Genomic DNA, 22,865 nt, shown 5'->3' with positions numbered 1-22,865 from the left:
GATAAATCACTCACCCTCTTAGCGGATGTTAAAGCCAGCAGCAGGGCTGTTTTAAGAGACAAGAATTTAAGTGAAACCTGATCCAGAGGCTCAAATGGAGCTTTGATCAGGGCTCGCAGGACCAGCGTTAAATCCCACTGTGGAACAAGTGGGCGTGAAACAGGCCTACGTCTTTGTGCACCTTTTAGAAACCGCTTCATCAGCGAGTGATTAAAAGCTGTTCTGTCTCCGAACCCTTCGTGGCAGGAAGAGATGGCTGCAGCGTACGTTTTAATCGTGCTGAATGCTAACTTCCTATCCATCAGCTGTTGTAGAAAAGACAACACGCCGCCTAATGGGCATGAGGTGGCCTCTAAACCTTTCTCTGTACACCAGCGCTGAAAAGCCGTCCACTTTGATGTGTACAGAGCTGTGGTAGATGCAGCACGTGAATCCTGGATTGTGCGCGCTACCACCTGTGGGAGACCTATCCTCTCTAAGCGGGACCGCTCAGCGGCCAGACCCACAGGTGCTGGCCTATTTCTGGGTAACTCCTGATCGCTCCTCCTGCTTGAAGGAGAGCATCCTCCCTCCACGGCAGTTTCCACGGACGACCCGACAACAGACGTTGCAGGACTGGGAACCATGGTGCGTTCACACGCTCGGGAGGCACCAGGAGAGCTGTCAATCCCTCCTCCTGAACTCGGTTCAGGAACTGTAAAATCAGAGGAGGTGGGGGAAATGCGTACAGAAGCGTTTTGGGCCATGGGCTGTGAGCAAATGCATCCACCCCCAGCGGTGGATCGTCTCGCGGGCTCAGGGAAAACCATAGTTGACACTGAGCGTTCTCTCATGTCGCAAACAGGTCCACAGCTGCTTTGCCAAACTTCTGCCACGTCTGAACCATCAGGTCTGGATGGAGGGTCCAGTCCGCGTGACGTGGACCGCCCCTGGACATCACATCTGCCCCTCTGTTCAGAACACCGGGTATGTAAACTGCTTTGATGGAGAGCAGGTTTTGGTGAGCCCAACACAGTAGCTTTCGCGCAATGTGTAACATCTGGGCTGAACGCACACCCCCCTGGCGGTTTATGTACGCAGCAGTCACCATGTTGTCTGTGTGAATCAACACGTGTTAATTCTGTAGCACGGGAGCAAAGTGTTGAATCACATTCAGCACTGTGGGACACTCCAAAACATTGATGTGGGCTGATGTGCGGTGAGGCACAGCGCCCCTACTGCTTGAGATAGGCATGTCTCCCCCCAACCTGACAGCGACGCGTCCGTGAAGACTGACACGTGTGACGTGGGTCTGCTGACGGGAACTCCCTCTGACAGAACCAGGATGTTTCCCCAGTGTCGGAGGTCTGCTCTCACGGAGGGAGGGACAGTGATCATCCGTCTTTTTTGTTTTACTGGATCCACACGCAGACGCGCAAACCACCTCTGGAGGCGTCTCATGTGTAACAAACCCAGCGGAACCACTGTGTGAGCTGATGACATCATTCCCAACAGCTTCATGACGGAGACAGCTGTTATCACTTTGCCAGGTCTTACGTGGCGGAGTTGACTTTTTAAAGTGTCGATTCTCGTTTGTGATAAGCGAGCCTTCATGGTAGTTGAATTTAATTCCACTCCCAGATAAACAATTGTCTGGGCCGGGAAAATCAAGCTTTTCTTCCAATTTATGGCGAAGCCCAGATTTAACAGGTGTGATGCCAGCACCTGAGCTTGCATCAGCGCCTCCTGTCTGGAGTGTGAAAGGAGCAGCAGGTCGTCCAGGTAAAACAAAATTCTCATCCCTGATCTGTGCAGTGGATGCAGGGCTGTCTCCACACACTTTGAGAACGTACGAGGCGCGAGGGAATACCCGAAAGGCAGCCTGTTGTACTGATACTTCATACCCTGAAAGGCGAAACGCAGAAATTTCCTGTGTTTTGGGTGATAGGTATGTGAAAATAAGCATCTTTTAGATCGATGGAAACAAACCAGTCATTTCTCTGGATGTTGTCCAACAGCTGTCTGGTTGTCAGCATGTGAAACGGTCTGTCCATGATCGCTTTGTTGAAAGCTGACAGATCCAGAATCGGTCTCATCCCTCCGGTCCGTTTGGGGACCAGGAAGTAGCGTGAGTAAAACCCTGTGTTTTCCTCTCCGTTGGGAACTCTGGAGATTACGCCTTTTATCAGAAGCTCCTGAACGTCTGCATTTAAGGCTGAGATTTGGTCTGGTGATGACAGGACCGTCTCTATGACTCCTCCGAACGGAGGGGGTCGGGTTGCAAAATGCAGCGTGCAACCCTTGCATAACACTCTGTCCATCCATCTGTCCGGCGAGCATGTTTTTAGCCACTCTGCGTAACGTTCGTGGAGTGGACGTGCGTTTAAGTGATGCGCCGTGTTTTGAACGGATGTCATCCAATTTGCCGCCTCGACCGCCGTCATGCGTCGCGGAAATGATTTCCGCGTGACCCAAGGCGAGGCTTCCTCAAAAGGGCTGTTCTGCACGTGCCCGTGCACTGCATCTGGATCGCGGACCAACCTTCATGTCTGGGTGGGCCGGTGTGTGCTGAGGCGAAGTGTGTGCCAGCTGATGACGTCGTGGGGCTGCACGTTTAACGTCGCTGTGCGGACGTTGAGAGGCGGAGGGCGTGACTTCATCAATGCCTTGCTGTCGGAGTGACGGTTGCGAGCCTCGCGGGAGCACACGTTTTCTCTGGAGGGACACGCGCCGCTCTCGCTGGTGGCGGGGCTCGTCACAGGGTTCGTTCAGCTGTCTCACGCTTATGCCGCCGTGAGCTGCCGATCGCTGAGACGCGGTGGATGATGGCCGCTCACGTTTGCTCAGGTGAGGCGTGTGTCGTTTTTGCTGAGAGCGGGGACCTCCACCGGACCCGGCCTGCGGTCCCACATTTAAGTAAGTAAGTAAGTAAACTTTATTTATATAGCACTTATCATAGATACAATCACAAAGTGCTGTACAACAAAAAAGAAATAAAAGCTTAAAATAAAATAAAATAATAACAACTCATTAATTAAAACAGTAAAAACAGCTTGTAAAAACAGTAAAACATTTAACTAAAAGCTTGTCGAAATAAAAATGTCTTAAGTTGCATTTTAAAAGAATCAACATTATACCGATGTGAGCTGGTGAGCGCCGGGCAGCTGTGCGTGCATCATCAACACAGCGCCGTTTGGATGGAGGCTGCTTGCCTCGCTCGGGTGCGCGTTTAACACCGCTTGGGTGATGATCGTGCGGGTCTGATTGATAACGAGTTATTTCGCTTACCGTAGTGTCGAGTGAGCGTCTCGTCATGTGTTGGAGCGACGGTGGGTTTAAAAAACCTTTATTTAAGGACACCGGCTCTTTATGTGTGGAGGATGTGTGTGCAGCAGCTGTGAGCACATCTGAGCTTACAGACTGGCCTAAAAACAGACACTTTGATCATTGAAAAATCATTTATTTCAACTTCTGTGTCATTTATACACACATCCTCCGCAGACCGTCATTTTTTAAATCTTCTCCCCCGTGAGCTCTGCGATTTGTTTGCCCTGAGCGCCGTCTGCAGGCGATCTCTGGGGAAACGCTGAAGTGTAGGTTGCCAGAATGAGGAGGGGTAGTCTCTGACAGGCGGGGCTGGAGGTGGAGCTGAGCGAGACGAAGCTGCTGCTGCCATGGAGCGCTGATGTTTCTGCCTCTGCTCGCGACGATCTCTCCAGCGGGCCGGGGGACGGGATGAGCCGCGCGGCTTGATGAGATGGCGCACAGCTTCCGACATCTCCTCCGACTGCTTCGAATTCGTCAGCATGGTTTTTAAGCTGCTTCCGAACAGCGCATCCGATGTGATGGGGCCCTCTATCAGGTCCTTGTGCAGCTTTTCCGGCAGTGAGGGAGAGTGACGAAGTCAGGTGGATCGTTGGATCAACGTCATCCATGCTGCAATCCTCGACAGGCAAACCGTGGAAGCGGCGCACATGTTGAGGATGGCGTCTGCCGTCTTACAGAGGGAGCTCTTTGACTCCTCGGGCAGGTTCTCGGCCTCCAGCCTCTTCGACATGCTAAATGCTAGCAGCGCCACGTTGTTGCTAGCTGCGGCCGCCTGAAAAGCACACTGGTGGGCTCGATTGGAGAGCGTGGTCACCGCCTGGTCGTGTTTCCCCGGAGGGACGGGACGCTGCTCCAACCTGGACAGCTTTGCTCCGAAGGCTTCCGCGAGGCTTGGCTCAAGGGGGGGTACCGAGGGATAGCCCCGCTCAGTTAACCCCTCCACTCTGGTGATGGGAGCGTAAGTGGAGATGGGCGCCCTTAACCTACCAGGACTGGCTGCGGCCTCGTTCCAGTACGATGTCACCGCTGGAAAACGAGGCCAGATGGGATCAAGACGGTGAGCCGGCGTGGAGCCAAACCTTCTCGCAAGATCATCCGATCTGAGCGGGGAGGGTGAGGGGACGGAGAGCCCCTTTACGTTAGCAGCTTCCCGGATAATGGCGGGCAGCTCCGAGAGGAGTGCGCCGACGGCAGGGAGCGGTGTGGCCGTTGAGGCGGGAAACCCCGGGGGAGTCGAGCATCCGCTCGGCCTCCCTCTTTCCAACATTGTGCTCCCCAGGAGGGAACGAGCGTCGGGGCTGCTGCTAACGTCACCGGTCTCAGAGGAATCATCCGATTCACTCCGAGAGCCGGCGTCGAAGAAATCCATGGCGTCGTCCAGCGAGCAGTCTCCCGCCACGAACAGGCAGTCCTCGATGGTAGCCTTAAACAAGGCTGCTCTCCTCTGCCTTTCCTCCGGTGGAAGCTCGTCACAGAGGCGGCAGGAGGAAGCGCGGGCGACGTGGCAGGGATCCAGGCATCCCTCGCAGGTGTCATGCCGGTCGAAGCTGAGCAAGTAACCGGTCTTGCAGGAGGGACACAAGCGGATGGTGTTGGAGCTGGACATCTCATTGAAGGTCAGTTGTTTTTTATTAGCTTGCTGAAGAAAAATGGGAGCCGATTACCCGCTCTTAATGTAACTTATACGGATCGGGTGGGGCCCACACAGCAGGTGGGCGTGGACTAATTTTTTCAGTATGATGCTTGCGCATAACGGGATAAACCCATCAGCGACAGCCTTAAAGGGCGAAGCCTATACGACATAGAACTAACATGGAGATCTCACGTAAAAAAATTAAGAACTAAAAGAGCTAAATCGATTGCAGTAATGTACAAAGTTAGAGAGTTATTCAATGATAAAGCAATGTTTCTATTGTATAATGCCATTATTGTTCCACATTTAATTTACTGTATTGAAGTATGGGGTAAAGCATGTAAAACAATTACAAATCCAATTTTTATTTTACAGAAAAGAGCTTTAAGAATTATTACCAGAAAAGATTATAATATAGTCAAATATATTGTTTCATCAGCTAAAGATGTTAAATTTTTATGACTTGGTTGATTACAATATCTTACTGTTATGTATGGGGCCAACAAAAACCTACTAACATTCAAGGGAAATTTGTTAAAAGAGAAAGTAATTATTATCTTAAGGGGATGGAGATGTTTGTGAAGCCGTGGTGTCGCACCAGTCTGAAGATGCGATCCACTATATTCAGGGTATTAGATTGTGGAATGATCTGGAGGTTGATATTAAAAATGCCAAAACTATGTACATATTCAAGAAGATGATAAAAAAATATATTTTTTTAATATTAATTATAATGTGAGTTCATAAAAATTGTTTACAGTTGATCTTATATTTTAGCTACGTTTTTATTTTATTTTATTTTTTTTTTTTTATTAATTCATCTTGCTTTTGTATAGTAATTTTGTTTGGAATATATTTTAGGGACAAGGGGCAGATATTATAAGAACTAATTCTTCTTCTGCTGCCTTTCATTTTATTTCTGTGATTGTATATCTTTTTTCTTTACTTTAAATTGTATTATATTTGTTGTTTGGATGAAATGAAATGAATAAATAAAACATACATACATACATACATACATACATACATTAATCTCGCTTCCAGTTCTAATGTTAAAAATCTTGGTGTTATTTTTGATCAGGACATGTCTTTTATCCCCATCATTAAAAACTTTACTAGAACTGCCTTCTTCCACCTGCGTAATATTGCTAAAATTCGAAACATCTTGTCTAAAAATGATGTAGAAAAACTGGTCCATGCATTCATCACGTCTAAATTGGACTATTGCAATGGTTTATTATCTGGGTGTCCAAATACTTCTTTAAAACATCTTCAGTAGATCCAAAATGCTGCTGTCAGAATCTTAACTGGAGTTAGTAGGAGAGACCATATCTCTCCAGTTTTAGCTTATCTCTATTGGTTCCCTGTCAAATCCAGAATAGAATTCAAAATCCTACTTCTAACCTACAAAGCTCTCAACAACCTAGCTCCATCTGATATTACAGATCTTATTGTTCCATATTTTCCTAACAGAGCACTTTGCTCTCAGGCTGCAGGTTTACTTGTGGTTCCTAGAATTTACAAAAACAGAATGCGTGGCAGAGCTTTCAGTTATCAGGCTTCGCTCTTGTGGAACCAACTTTCAATCTCTGTCCGTGAGACTGACACATTATCCAGTTTTAAAACTAGGCTTAAGACACTCCTTTTTGCTAAATCCTATAGTTAGGGTCAGCTTGGGTTTCCTGAGTTGTCCCTTAGTTATGCTACTATAGGCTTAGACTGCTGGATGACAAACTGTCCACACTTTTTCTTTCTGCTACTGTCTTTACTTTGCTCAACCTGTTTTGTATTTAGGCCCAAGCAGCAAAGTGCTGCGAAGGCCTATTGTAATCGCTCTGTTCAAGCCCGAGCTACAATTTTTTCCGCCAAATGAATTGGCGTTTTGGGGGCCTTAACATATCCCAAAAGTCACCAAATTGGGCGGATGCATCAGGACTGGTGAAAAATAACATATTTTAAGTGCGTGGCAAAAATCGCAACAGAAACGGCTCAAGAGCACCACCTAGAAATTTTCTAAATACCTTGTGCATTAACCATAGTTTGTCGTAGAAACATGACAGATGGTACGCTTGTCCAATTCCACAAGATGCACCGAAAACGCTCTGGTGCCAATGTTGTACAATAAACAGGAAGGTGGCCATTTTGGAATGCAAGCCCAATTTTCACACCTTTTGGGCGGTTTACAGCCTCCGCATTTGAACAAAATCCTCCTAGGAATTTCGCTCAATCGGTTTCAAACTTGGCCATTTTGGTCAAAAGGCATGGGGGATACAAAGTTATCTAAACAGTTCTTTTCGGAGCATGCTAAAGGGGCAGGGCCAGACCTCAAAATTTTACATCTCGCCATAAACAACGAAACGCTAATAGTTCCTACAAGAAAACTGTCTGAGACATCATCAAACCTTCAGTGATTGATCCACATCTGGTCACCTGCAAGACTGAATGGTCAAATCATGACATCACTTAAGCCACGCCCCTGACAACAGGAAGTATAAAGTTTTACATTGAACGATCCCTATCTGACTCCGTTACCTGATCAGCATGATAGTGTGTCCAGTGACCAAAGACTTGTTGTTGTAACTTGCTTTCCAACACTGACAGTTTTGGGTGGAGCATATGGGCGGCACAGCATGGCGAAGTAAGACGTAACGCCGTGTAAGGGTCCCACTGCCTGCAGCCTGCCTTGCTGATGGCCGCTGATTAACAACACCTGGCGGTCATCAGCCTGATGAGCCTCTCCATCTACAAAAGGCTGCAGCCCAGTGTGACTCATCGCTGGAGCATATCACCTCTCATGGTATAGTACTGTTGAGCTAGATATGTCTACGTGAAAAGAATTTGTTCACCTGTGTTCTCTTTTCCAGTTTCCTGGTTCCTCGTGTTTTTGGATCTCCTCGTGACCTGATCTGGATCCCTCGGCCTGTCAGGTATTCCTCGTGCCATTTTTGCCTCCAGTTGCCAAGCCTTCCTCGTTCCCTTGGACCCTCGTTGGATTTCCCGCCGCTGCTCACTCCTTGGACTGAAGGACCAGCTCCCCTCCTTCGGATCTGGACTGTAAGGACAAAAACGCTCTTCAAACAAACCACTCAGGTCTTCCCCTCTGGACCAACATTAACCTGTAGCCCCTTTTCAGGAGTTGCAGAGAAGCAGCATGTGGAGTAATTTCACTGAAAATAAATAAACACTGTTCTTTTGTACTTCCCCTGTGTCTGCCTCATTCTGGGTCTCATACCATCTGGGTTCCTCGCGCAATCCTAACAGAAATGCTCCAGCCACAAAAGACCCAGAATGAGATCAAGAGCGAGCAGACAACCCCCGGTTCCCCGGAGGAACGGATCGACGGGTTGGAAAAAGTTTTACAGCAAGTGCTGACTCACCAAACCACTGTCCAGTCCAACCTTCAGGAGCTCGGAGGTATGATTTATTCCATTAAACGTCAACTGCAAGCTTCTTCCTCCTCAGCTCCAGTCATTCCGCCAGCCCCCACGGCTCCTGGTTCCATTCCTCCTGTTCAACAAATGTTAATTAAACCTTCTGAGTTCTTCACCGGAGACCCTGACCAATGTGGCGGCTTCTTGCTGCAGTGCAGACTCGCCTTCGAGGGGGCTCCCTCTCAGTTCTCCTCGGACGTGGCCAAGATCACCTTTTTTGTAAGTCAGCTCAAGGGTAACACTCTCTGGTGGGCTCACTCATTTCTCCTGAGCCATGAAAATCCTTCTGCAACCTATGAACTATTTCTGCATGAGTTTCATAGGATTTTTGATCACCCCCTGCAGACTTCAAACGCCGCCAAGCGTTTGTTGAATTTACAACAGGGCCGTCATAATGCCTCGGAGTTCGCCCTGGAGTTTCGGATCCTTGCTGCCCAAACAGGATGGGACGAATCTGCCCTCCAAGGTATCTTCTTAAACTCTTTATCTGATTTTCTCAAGGACCAGATGGCTACGTGAGACGAGCCCGAGACTTTCGATAAGTTAATAGACCTTGCCATCTCCACCGATGACCGTTTCCGAGAAAGGAGGAGAGAGGCAAACTACAATTCCCATCAATCCCCGACTTCCGGGTTTCCGACTTCTCCAGGTGAGCCCAAGTCTCTACCTTTGAACTACAACTCCCAGTCCTCCATGTTTCCTGGCCTCAACCAATCATCTTCCTTTTCTCCACGAGATCGCTCACCCGAGCCTATGCAGGTGGGGCGCGCACGGCTGACTCCTGCAGAGAGACAGCAGCATGTATCCGCCCGTCTCTGCATTTATTGTTGTAACCCCGGTCATTTTCTGTCCATTTCGGGGAAAACGAGAACTTCCACCAATAAAGTGGGAGTTACTGGTGGGAAATTCTGCGTTAACCTCCCCATTTAAACTGTTGCTTCCCATGGTCATTCAGACTCCTGACCATCGCTTTTCGTTCTCCGCTCTCATCGACTTGGGTGCTGAACAAAACCTGATTAGTGCTAATTTAGTTAGAGAACATTCCTTGCCTACTCGTGAGATTCCTCCGATTTCTGTCGCCGGCTTAACTGGAGACACATTGACCCGTATTAATCAGAAAACTACCGATTTGCATGTCATCATCTCAGGTAACCATCATGAGATGACTGATTTCTTTGTGTTCGACTCTTGTACCCCTCAGATAATTCTAGGTTTCCCCTGGCTTCGTAACCATAACCCTGTTATTAATTGGGAACGCGGCTGCGTTGACAAATGGAGCGACAAGTGTCGCAGTAACTGTCTTCGCTCCGCCATTAACGAGTTCCCTCGGGACACGCCTCCTCTAGAGGAGATCGACCTCACCTCTGTTCCTGCTGAATACCGCGACCTAGCGGCAGTCTTTAGCAAGCAATGCGCCTCGTCTCTCCCTCCTCATCGTCCCTATGACTGCTCGATTGACTTATATATTATACAAGGGGACTGGCGCCCCCTTGCCGTCAAGTAGACTTTATAATCTTTCAGGACCTGAAAGGGAATCCATGTCTAATTATATTAATGAATCCCTTGCCTCAGGTATTATTCGACCCTCGACCTCCCTTTTGGGAGCTGGTTTCTTTTTCGTTTCTAAAAAGATAAGACTCTCAGGCCGTGCATTGATTACCGCAGATTAAACAATATAACTATAAAGAATAAGTATCCGCTCCCCCTCATTGACTCGCTGCAGGAACAATTACAGTCGGCTTCCTGCTTCACGAAGCTTGATTTAAGAAACGCCTACCATCTCGTGCGTATTAAGACAGGTGACGAGTGGAAAACTGCTTTTTGCCCTCCTTTGGGTCACTTTGAATATCTGGTTATGCCCTTTGGTTTGACCAACGCCCCCGCGGTTTTTCAGGCGCTCGTCAACGATGTCCTGCGCGACTTTATAGGTAATTTTGTTTTTGTCTACCTCGACGACATTCTTATTTTTTCTCGCGACCCCACTCAGCACACTACTCACGTCCGCACGGTTCTTCAGCAGTTGCTGGAGAACCAGTTGTTTGTTAAGGCAGAGAAGTGTGAGTTTAATACCTCCACTGTCTCCTTCCTGGGTTTTATTTTCGAGGGCGGACGTTGTCGAACCGACCCCGAAAAGACCAGGGCTGTAGTCGACTGGCCGACCCCCGAGTCCAGGAAACAGTTACGTTTCCTGGGCTTCGCAAATTTTTACAGGTGTTTTATTAAGGACTATAGTCGTGTCGCCGCCCCCCTGTCTCAGCTCACTTCCACTGCCCGTGCTTTTCACTGGACCCCAGAGGCTTAGGCCGCCTTCAAGAGGCTCAAGTCCCTCTTTTCCTCAGGACCCATTCTCTGCCATCCAGACCCCACGCACCAGTTCATTCTGGAGGTGGACGCCTCTGACACTGGAGTAGGGGCGGTTCTTTCTCAAAGATCACCTGCAGACAACAAAGTCCATCCCTGCGCCTTCTTTTCCTGACGTCTCTCTCAATCGGAGCGCAATTATGATGTGGGCAACCGCAAGCTGTTGGCAGTCAAGCTCACGTTAGAGGAATGGCGGCACTGGTTGGAAGGCACAGAGATCCCTTTTTTGATTTGGACAGACCACAAAAACCTGACTTATCTCAGGAACGCCAAGCGTCTGACTCCCCGTCAGGCCCGTTGGTCGCTTTTCTTTAACACTAGAAGTCCCAGAGAAGGGTCATTTAACATTTCTACCTTTGGAACCCAGAGACGGGTCGAGTGACCTGAAGGATTTTAGCTAACATCCTATAATGAGCTGTTAACAGGCGCTTTTGTTTTGTAAATAAGGCCATTACTGAAGCACCACAGGAGGGGGCACGCTTAACTCCCAACTAAATGTTTTCCATTGAGTTTAGCCATTTAGTTTCTAGTTAGTTATATTCAGTTTATTGTATTTTATAATATGAAGATTTTTTATATATATATTGGTGGCACGTTGTTGCGCATTTTGAACAAATTGAAGTCGATTTACCGTTTATTTTTCAATTGGTTTGGCTCATTTCTTGAAACCGAGATGACATTCTCAAAACACCATGTGAAACACAACTCAAGAGACTTTGCATTTTGAGGTTACTGACAATTTGTATGAAACACATATTTTGTTTTGATATATATAGTATTTAGCTTAGTTTTGAGCAAAAAAGCACAGACCATAAGCGATTGTGTGTAAGTCAAGAGGACAAAAACTTCAGCATGAGAAATATAAAAAACAACCGTTATTTGTTTCCATGCTTTTTATTTTTGTCATAAAAATACAAGGGATAAAACAATTCTACACATATTTACACTATGCTCTAGTGGGGGGGCTGCGTGTGTGTGAGTGGCATGTCCTCCTTGTGTGACTGGCATTTCAGCACTCACTCAGCAGTCCATCTGCACTGTCGAAACATACCTGGCACTGCCAGGGTATGTCCCTGGTACATTTGCCACATGTGTATTTGTAGCAGTTGACGCATCTCACAGTTGCACAATTGTTCGTGCATCGATGTTTGATCTGACACTTTGCCCTTTTGCCAGGGCTGGGTGTGGAAGGTTGTTGCTGAAGCAGTTTCTCCTTGCGTGCCTTCTTCTCACAATTAATTTGGTTATTTTTTTCTAAACTGTCATTTTGAATCCACTTCTCTTTTTTTCTGAAAGAAAAACATTACTAAAATCTTTTAGAAAAACTTGCATATATCTTGAAACAGATTGTATGTTTTGCAAACTTTTGTTTTGTTTTGTTCATTTGGCAAAATGACCTGGATAATGCATCTCTCCCAAAACACTTCATGTATGCTTCAAACAAAATATGTGTTTCATACAAATTGTCAGTAACCTCAAAATGCAAAGTCTCTTGAGACATGATTCAACCTTTTTTGTTGTTATATACCTGGATGACTGAGAAAACAAACTTTGTGTCTCTTGAGTTGTGTTTCACATGGTGTTTTGAGAATGTCATCTTGGTTTCAAGAAATGAGCCAAACCAATTGAAAAATAAACGGTAAATCGACTTCAATTTGTTCAAAATGTGCACCAACGTGCCACCAAGAGATATAAGTTCAAAATATAACCAGTTGATTTCGCATCTGTTTGGAGTATTAGACGGACGTTTGTGTGAGTTCAGCTTATCTCTCCCCTGCTGATTCCTAAGGCAATGGCCACATTTACAAATGAAAGGATGCTAATTGGAGCCATCAGAGTTGTCCGGTTTGGAGCACTACTTTGACTAAGGCTGCGCTATTTTGCGCAAGTGAACCTGGCTTCTAAATCCCCCACTCCCTGGATTGGACATTGGAATGCAGTCTGGTGAGGTGGGTGTGTCTGAGTTACTTGTGTGCATATTTAAAACAAATGGCAGTTAATGGCCTGCAAATTGTTGAGGAGAAGGAGGGGGTTTGTCCTCAGGATCTTGAAAATCTAGTCACTCTAGTGCTAAGGGTCTTTTGACCCTTTTTCAGGACTTCTGGGGTGAGGTCGAAATTCCTGGGACTTCTAGTGTTAATAGATTTAATTTTGTTCTTACTTTCCGTCCGGGTTCTAAGAACGTTAAACCCGACGCTCTGTCCAGACAGTTCGCTCCTCCCGACACACCTGAGGGTTTCGATACCATCGTTCCCCCCACCTGCGTTGTCGGCTCCCTCTCCTGGTCCATCGCCGCCACCGTTCAGAAGGCCCTCCTCTCCGAACCCGATCATGGTGGTGGTCCCCCCGGCGTGCGACCTCCAGCGTGCGGTCCGACGTGCTCAAGTGGCTTCACACGAACAAGCTCTCTTGCCACCCTGGAGTCAACCGCATGTTAGCCCTCACTAAAACTCATTTCTGGTGGCCCTCCATGTCCAAGGACATTAAAGACTTTGTTTCGGCCTGTCCCGTCTGTGCCAGAAACAAGTCCGGTACCCAACCTCCGGCTGGCCCCTTGCTTCCCCTCCCGACAACTAGTCGCCCCTGGTCCCACATCGCCCTCGATTTTGTAACCGGCCTTCCCCCATCTGACGGCAACACCACCATCCTCACCATTGTTGACCGTTTTTCAAAGGCTGTTCACTTTGTTCCCCTCCCTAAGCTCCCCTCTGCCCTTGAAACTGCTCACCTTCTCACCCTCCATGTTTTTAGGCTCCATGGTATCCCTTCGGACATCGTCTCCGACCGAGGACTGCAGTTTGTCTCCCGGGTGTGGCACTCCTTTTGTAAGTCGCTCGGGGCGTCCGTTAGCCTTACCTCCGGCTACCATCCTCAGGCTAAAGGACAAGCTGAGCACTGCAATCAGGAGTTGGAGTCCACCCTGCGTTGCCTGGTCGAATCCAACCCCTCATCGTGGAGTCAGAACCTGGTTTGGGTGGAGTACGCTCACAACTCCCACCGCTCCTCTGCTACCGGCATGTCCCCCTTCGAGGCCTCCCTTGGGTACCATCCTCCTCTTTTCCCTAGTTGTGAATCCGACTGCACGGTCCCGTCTGTGCAGCACCACTTCCGGCGGTGTCGTCGCATCTGGCGCCAGGCCAAGGCGGCCCTCCTTAGGACCACAGCCCAGGCTAAACGGTTCGCAGACCATCATCGCTCAGCGACACCCGCCTACCAAGTCGGCCAGCAAGTTTGGTTGTCTACCAGGGACATCAAGCTGTGGGACACCCCCCGAAAGCTGGCCCCCCGCTTCATTGGCCCTTTCCCCATCACCCGCATTATTAACCCCTCTGCGGTCCGTCTCCAACTCCCCAGGGCCATGCGGATCCACCCGACCTTCCACGTCTCCCAGGTCAAGCCCGTCTCCCTCAGTCCCTTGTGTCCTCCATCTGACCTCCCTCCGCCGCCCCGCCTGATCGACAACCATCCTGCATTCACCGTCCGTTCCATCTTGGACGTGCGACGCAGGGGTAGGGTTTTCCAATACCTGGTCGATTGGGAGGGGTACGGTCCTGAGGAGAGGTCATGGATCCCCAGGTCCTTCATCCTTGATCCCAGTCTCATGTCCAGGTTCTTTGCAGACCACCCCGGGAAGCGCCTCAGGTCTCCAGGTGGCGATTCTTGGGGGGGGGGGGGGGGTACTGTAAGGGTCCCACCGCCTGCAGCCTGCCTTGCTGATGGCCGCTGATTACCAACACCTGGCAGCCATCAGCCTGATGAGCCTCTCCATCTACTTAAGTCTGCAGCCCGGTGTGATTCAACGCTGGAGCATATCACCTCTCATGGTATAGTACTGTTGAGGTAGAGATGTTTAGGTGAAAAGAATTTGTTCACCTTCTGCTCTTTTTTCCAGTTTCCTGGTTCCTTCGTGTTTTGGATTCTCCTCGTGGCCTGACCTGGATCCCTCGGCCTGTCAGGTGTCCCTCGTGTCTCTTTGCTTCCAGTTGCCAGCCTTCCTCGTTTCCTTTTGGACCCCTGTTGGATTCTCTTCTGCTGCTCACTCCTTGGACTGAAGGACCAGCTCGTTCTCCTTCGGGTTGGACTGTAAGGACAAGACGCTCTTTAAATCAACCACTCTGGTCTTCCCCGTTGGACAAACAATAACCTCTCGTCCCTCTTTCCAGGAGCCGCTGAGAAGCAGCGTGTGGACTTTAATTTGTGCACTGTAAATAATAAACACTGTTCTTTTGTATTTCCCCTGTGTCTGCCTCATTCTGGGTCTCTTAACATCTGGGTTCCCCGCGCAATCTTAACAGCCTTGCAACTAAAATACAAAAAGTAGACAATAATGTGAACCATTCAGTTATAGGTTGTGACAACAGTATTATTCTTAATGGAACTGACAAAGAAGAAATAATGAACGTAGTAAAAAATCTTACAGATAAGAGATCAAAAGACTGGGTGGACATGGATATGATGTTTGTAAAGGACATAATGAGTTATGCTATCGAGCCATTTACATATATTTGTAATTTATCATTTTCAAAAGGAATATTTCCAGACAATATGAAAGTATCTAAGGTAGTTCCTCTCTTTAAAAATGGTGATAAATGTGTGTTCAATAATTATAGACCAATATCCTTATTACCACAGTTCTCAAAAATTCTAGAAAAACTATTTGTGACCAGATTAGATACATTTATTACTAAACAAAGCATTCTAAGTAGCAGTCAGTATGGGTTTAGAGCAAAAACCTCTACATCAATGGCTCTCATGGAATTAATAGAACAAATAACTACTGCTGTCGATCAAAAACAATATTGTGTTAGTATTTTTGTTGATTTAAAAAAAGCATTCGATACTATTGACCACACTATTCTCCTTGGAAAATTAAATAAATATGGTATAAGAGGACCAGCATTACACTGGGTATCTAGCTATTTAAAAGATAGGAAACAGTTTGTACAAATAAATGGTGTAAGATCTGACCTCTGCAATATCACTTGTGGAGTTCCTCAAGGCTCTGTACTTGGATCAAAGTTATTTATTTTATATGAATGTATCAGGACTCCTCAAATGTGTCCTTTTTGCAGATGACACCACATTTTTTGTTTGGGTAAAGATATAAAACGGATGTTGGAATTGATGAAGACAGAATTTGATAAAATACAAACTTGGTTTAAACTTAATAAACTATCATTAAATTTAGATAAAACTAAATACATGATATTGAGTAACAAAAAGAAAACTGTTGATGATCCATTTAAAATTGAGGGTGTTGCGATTTGTAGAGTTAATGAGATGAAATTTTTGGGTGTAATCATTGATGAACAGCTAACATGGAAAAATCACATAAATTCTGTAAAAACAAAAATATACAAAAAAAATATACAAAAATAGCTAAATCTATTGCAGTACTATACAAAGTCAGGGAATTATTAAATGATAAAGCTCTGTACATGTTATATAACATAATTATTGTTCCATATTTAATGTATTGCATTGATGTTTGGGGGAAAGCGTGTAAAACATTTACAAAACCTATTTTTATTTTACAGAAAAGAGGTATAAGGATTATCACCAGAAAGCATTACGGTCACCCATCAAGCACATTATTTTATCACCTGAAGTTATTGAAGTTCCATGATTTAGTAGATTATAGTATTTTATCAGTTATGTATAGGGCTCAAAATAACACATTACCATTAAATCCTGATGCATGCTCAATAATCCAGGTAGAAAAATCCAAAAAAGTTCAATCTGGTCCTCTGGACATTCAAAAAAAACAAAAAACAAAACAAAGCAAAAAAATATAGAAACGTTTCGTCTCTCATCCAAGAGACTTCCTCAGTCTGAGGTGCTGTTTTCAGCTTGGTCTCTTAAATAGCACCTTCTCAGAGTGGATCAACCTCTCTGAGAAGGTGTTTTATGAGAAGGATTTCTTTTTTTTTAGATATCCTTCTCCTTCTTTTTCATCTAAAACAAAAAAAAAAAAGAAAACAAAGGATTTCACAGCTTGATACTTGCATCCAAGATAATATAGTTTACCCTCCAGGATATTTATCAGTACAACAGTAAACAATCATAAAAAAAAAACATATGATTTGAAAATTATATTAAAAACAAAAACAGCTACATTATAAAGTGATGTAAAATGCTAAAAACGGGAACATGTCTGTTGGTTTATGCCATGAACTTAGCAGGTGTTTGAAGCCATTTACCATTTTATTTTATTTAATTCATTAATTTAAAAGAAACTAAATTAAAAAAAATTATGAAAAAGAAAACATTGAATGAAAAGAGTGCAGAAAGAAGAAAAAAAATTCTTATATCTGCCCCTTATTTAAAAAAAAAAAATCAAATAACTTTAAACAATCACTTAAAATTAATCACTTTAGCTAGGAATAAAAAGAAACATGTTTTGTGTTAGCAGAATTTAATTCTAACTTTAAAACTTATCCAAAATTATTAAAACTTACCTCAAGTTGCCTTTTTGGACATGCAGGCATATATTTGTACAAATTGTACTTGAGAGGAGATTATTACAGCCTCATATAAAATCAATGGTGATGATGATATCGGAACTGGATCGGTATCGGCCGATATTCAGACTTAGGTATCGGGATCGGATCGGAAGTTTAAATAAGTATATCGGTGCATCCCTACTGTTCAGATGACCTGACTGAAAAATGTTGGATTTTATACCTGGATTATTGAGCATGGACTTTGTTGCTCCTTGGTTCAGTTCTGAGTTATGTACTTTAAAGCAGTCATCTAGAAAGCAGGAGAGAAAACGGTGCTCCAATATCATTGAAAATTTTATTTAACTTGGAAAGATAGTCTGCTAACATATAAGAAGGCTCTCCGTAAAGCTATTACTTTATATTATTCATCTTTAATAGATGAAAATAAAATAACTATAGTCCAAAAAAGTTCAATCTGGTCCTCTGGACATTCAAAAAACCAAAAAACAAAACAAAGCAAAAAAAAAATATAGAAACGTTTCGTCTCTCATCCGAGAGACTTCCTCAGTCTGAGGTGCTGTATTCAGCTCATTCTCTTAAATAGCACCTTCTCAGAGTGGATCAACCAGTTTGCTGCTGACAACCAAAAGCAGCCTCTCACATGGTCAAGAAGGACCATCAGCCTAACAATGGATCATTAGCACACTGATGGCTGTTTACTATTCACAGGGGGTTGAGTGATACTAGCAATAACAGCAGTGTAAGAGGGGGACAGTTGAACCCGGAGGCCTCCACCCCTGTTTAATGATGGACAATTTCTTTTCACAAAGATGGCCTCCTTTACTCCTCTCTCAAACCATCGTTCCTCTCTGTCCAGGATGTGAACATCTTCATCCTGAAAGAGTGACCGCTGGCCTGGAGATGAGTGTAGACCGCAGAATCCTGGCCTGATGATGTTGATCTTCTGTGCTGGGCCATCCTTTTGGCCAGTGGCTGTTTAGTTTCCCCGATGTAAGACTGATCACAGCCCTCCTGACACTGAACAGCATACACAATATTACTCTGTTTGTGCTGGGGGACTGGATCTTTGGGATGAACTAGTCCTGCATCCTGAGCATGCATCAGGATAAAATAACTATAGGTTTCTGTTGAGTACTATTGCTAGACTAATTAAATGTCCCATCTCGGTTGAACCATGTATTCCTACAATTATAAACAGTGATGACTTCATGAGCTTCTTTCTAAATAAAATTATTTCAATTAGAGGGAAAATTCAAACCATCCTTTCTTCTACTACCCCTGGTCCACCGCCAGAAAATGCAGCTTTAGAGATGTTACTGGAGTCTGGTTTGTGTTTGGACTGTTTTTGTCCTGTTGAGCTCTCCGAATTGTCAAAAATAATATCTTAATCCAAATCATCCACATGTCTGTTAGATCCCATCCCAACCAGACTGTTTAAAGAGGTATTTCCCCTAATTGATGTCAACATTTTGGATCTGTCTAAAAAAGTTAAATCTGGTCCTCTGGACATTAAAAAAAAACAAAACAACAACAACAAAAATGTAGAAACGTTTTGTCTTTTATCCAAAAGACTTCCTCAGTCTGAAGTGTTGTATTCAGCTCAGTCTTATAAATAGCTCTATAGATGAGATATATAGCTATATAGATAGATAAATAGCTATATAGATGAGCATGCATCATGATATTTTGGATCTGCTTAATTTGTCTTTAATGAATGGTTATGTACCACAGCGCTTTAAGGTTGCTGTAATTAAACCTTTACTTAAGAAGTCTGACATTGATTCAGACATTCTGGCCAATTATAGACATATCTAACCTAACTTTCATCTAAAAAAGTTCTAGATAAAACAGTTGCAGGTCAGTTGCGTGAACATCTACAAAGAAATAATCTGTTTGTATAGTTTAAGTCAGAGCTCATCATAGCACAGAAACAGCACTAGTAAAAATCACTAATGATATTCCCATGGCTTCAGACTGTTACATTATTCAAAGGTCTGAAGCAGGCCCTGAAACAAATGTGCACAGTATTATTGCAGGTTTATTGTACAGATAAGTGAAAATCACAAACTCACACGTCTGCCTATTTCACCCGAACAGACCCCGTTTACAGAGCATGCCACACTTTTCTTCAGAAACTGGTCGCTCCCCTTGGTGTCATCATCTCCGCTCATAGGACAGCCTACTCTTACCCATGTGACCAACCTCTTAGCCAATAATACTTCCATCCTTGATGTAAACAATCAAGTGTAAGGCTTTTTGCAGAGTGCAGGTATGTAACTGAAACTCCTTCCTACCGGAAACAAAATTCTGGAAATAAAGGTTCTGCATCGGTTTAGTATGCATTTATACTGCAGACTGTAGGTGCATCTATCTTTCAGTAACCTAACAAATATAATACTGACATCAGGGTGAATCTCATCCTCTCCCGGAGCCCTGCTGCCTTGGAGCTTTTTAACTACCTCGGCGAATTCATCCACAGTTATGGGACGGATCAACTCCAAAGTCCCCCGACTCAGGTTCCTCATGGAAGACATGCTGGTGGAATTGAGCAGGTCCAAGAAATATTCTTTCCACCTCTCGACGACATTACTGGTTGAGGTCAACAGCACCCCACCTTCACTGAACACAGTGTTAGTAAAGTGCTGCTTCCCCTTCTCAACTGCCTGATGGTTTGCCAGAATCTCCTCGGAGACGACCAAGAGTCACTATCCAAAGTCTCACCGAACTCCTCCCACATCCGAGCTTTTGCCTCAGTAACAGCCAAGGTTGCAGACCGCTTATCCCTCTGATACTCCTCAGCTGCCTCTGGAGTCCCACTGGCCAACAAGGCCTGATAGGACTCCTTCTTCAGCTTGACAGCTTCCCTAACTTGGGGTGTCCACCATCGAGTTTGTGGATGACCACCGCAAGAAGCACCAACAACCTTGTGGCCACAGCTCAAGGCAGCTACCTCAACAAGCATGGCACGGAACATGGCCCACTCGGACTCAATGTCCCCTACCTTAGCTGGAATGCGGTTAAAGCTTTCCTGGAGGTGTGAGTTAAATAGCTCTCTGACGGGTTCTTCTGCCACGCATTCCCAGCAAACCCTCACTACACATTTGGGTGTACCAGGTCTGTCCGGCATCTTCCCCTGCCATCTGATCCAACTCACTACCAGGTGGTGATCAGTTGACAGCTCAGCTCCTCTCTTCACCCGAGTGTCCAAAACAAACAGCCACAAATCAGATGACAGGACTACAAAGTCAATAATTGATCTACAACCTAGGGCGTCCTGGTGCCAAGTGCACTTATGGACACTCTTAAGTTCGAACATGGTGTTTTTGATGGACAAGCTATGACTAGCACAGAAGTCCAACGACAGAACACTGTTCAGGTTCAGATCAGAGAGACCGTTCCTCCCAATCATGCCCCTCTAGGTCACACTGTCATTACCCACATGGGCATTAAAGTCACCCAGCAGAATAAAGGAGTCCCCAGCTGGCGCACTTTCCAGCACCCCTGTCAAGGACTCCAAGAAGGCCGAATACTCTGAACTACTGGTGCGTAGGCACAAACAACAGTCTGAGTCCACCCCCCCCACCTGAAGGCGAAGAGAAGCCACCCTCTCATCTACCGGGGAAAACTCCAACACACAGGCACCAAGTCGGGGGGGCTACAAGTATACCCACACCAGCTCGACACCTCTCACCATGGGCGACCCCAAAGTGAAGTAAGGTCCAGCCCCTCTCATTGAGATTGGTTCCAGAGCCCATACTGTGCATCGAGGTGAGCCCAACTATATCTAGTCAGTACCGCTCAACCTTGCGCATAAGCTCAGGCTCCTTACCCGCCAGAGAGGTTACATTCCATGTCCCAAGAGCCAGCTGTGGTAAGCCAGGGTCAGAGCGCAAAGGTCCATGCCTTCAGCCATTGCCCATGGCATCATGCACCCGACTTTTATGGCCCCTCCTGCAGGTGGTGGGTCCACAGGAAGTCTGTGGAACATTTTCGTTGTAATAAACCCCTTTTAAACACCACATTTTTTTCTCTGGACACATTTATTTTAGGTCTCTCTTGTAAATGAGTCCTTGAGGCTCAATGGGATTTACCTGTCTAAATAAAGGTTAAATGAATGAAAAAAAAAATGCTGCCACCCGTGTTTCCTTCTGTTCTGTCTTCATACCAATATACAGAATGGACGGTTAAAGCAGTATTGTTGCTTACTATAAACTTTATTGTAGCCGTATAGAACTACACAACAAGTGCATCTCCCTAGGCCCTCTCTGCCTGTGTCACACCCCAATATATCCCACTGGGAACATAACCTGTACTAACAATCCACTTGTTACATCCTTTCTCTTTTTTTTCTTTTTCAAAATTTAACATTTTCCTTATAAACAAAATAAACATATTTTACAGAGCATTCAGATTTAAACATAGACACTTCCAAATAATGCATGTAATTATATTGGCAAACTAAAAAAAACAATTGTATATCTTCCTAGGTATTTAACTCAAGTGCATATTCTGTAAAATTATCTATTGATAATACATTCTTACAAAACTAATTTATCAAATGAATAACTCCTTTACTTTCACATCTTTTTCTCTCTCTTTTTCTTTTTCTTTCCCCAGTGCAACAGAAACCCACAAACAAACATAGAAAGTGGTTAAACATGTTATGTGAGAATATTATGTAGTATAGTCCTTCAAATAGGCCGGTTACTTAACCTGACGACCAGATCTTGCAGTAATGGTGTCTTGGTGACCACCCTGATGACCACGTTCATCAGCTATCACAGTTTGTGTGTTTGTCCCTGGTTGTTCTAATGTTGAGGTTGGGCAATAGTTGTACCTGAGATGACGACGATTTCTTCTTATGACACCACCCAACTCCAGCTCCACCTCATAAGATCTGGGACTCACTGGTCTAATCACTTTAGCTGTTTTTCAGGTTTTATAAGGCTCAAATGGTTGAACTCAAACACTGTCTACTGCTCCGAAACAGTCTAAATCTTTTGCTGTGCGGTTGTAGTATTTTTCTTGTCTTTGTTGGTTGTTAATTAGTCTCTGTTTGTTGTTTGACACCTTAGGCTCCAACAGTGTCTCTTTTGTAGGAAGAAGGGTTTGGGTCCTCCTACTGAGAAGTCTCTGTGCTAGACTTGAGGTGAGACCTTGGCACGGTGTGTTGCCATGGTCCAATAGAGCCAAGTATGGATCCTGTCCAGCTCTTGCAGCTTTCTGCATGAGGTGTTTTGCTGTTTTGACAGCTGACTCTGCTTTTCCATTGCTTTCTGGGTGTAGTGAACTAAGCCTCCGGTCAAGACCTGCCTCTGAAGACCTTCATGGGACAGGAACTGTTATTTCATTGATTTGAATCCAGAAATACAAATTAGCTCATCCAGAGACTTTCTAATTGTATCCTGAACTAATCAATTGAAAGAACACTCTCTTTTTCATATTATCATTACTATTTTACAATGTCTTGATAATCAAAAGTGTGTTTAGTTCAAACCATTTTTAAATGTTGAAGTGAACCACTCATTTTAAATCAACTGTGAAACAGTATTAATGATTTTTAATCCTCATTCAAAGTAGAAATCAAGTTAAATGTCTGTTACAAAGTAATTATGCATTTTTGATCTTCTGTCTGAAATGAGAAAGGTGTGATGTCGGTCAAAAGTCGGA

This window comes from Nematolebias whitei, chromosome 1 (genome assembly GCF_014905685.2).
Source record: "Nematolebias whitei isolate Nwh7 chromosome 1, NemWhi1, whole genome shotgun sequence".
NCBI lineage: Eukaryota > Metazoa > Chordata > Actinopteri > Cyprinodontiformes > Rivulidae > Nematolebias > Nematolebias whitei.
Note: the sequence above shows the minus strand (reverse complement) of the source record.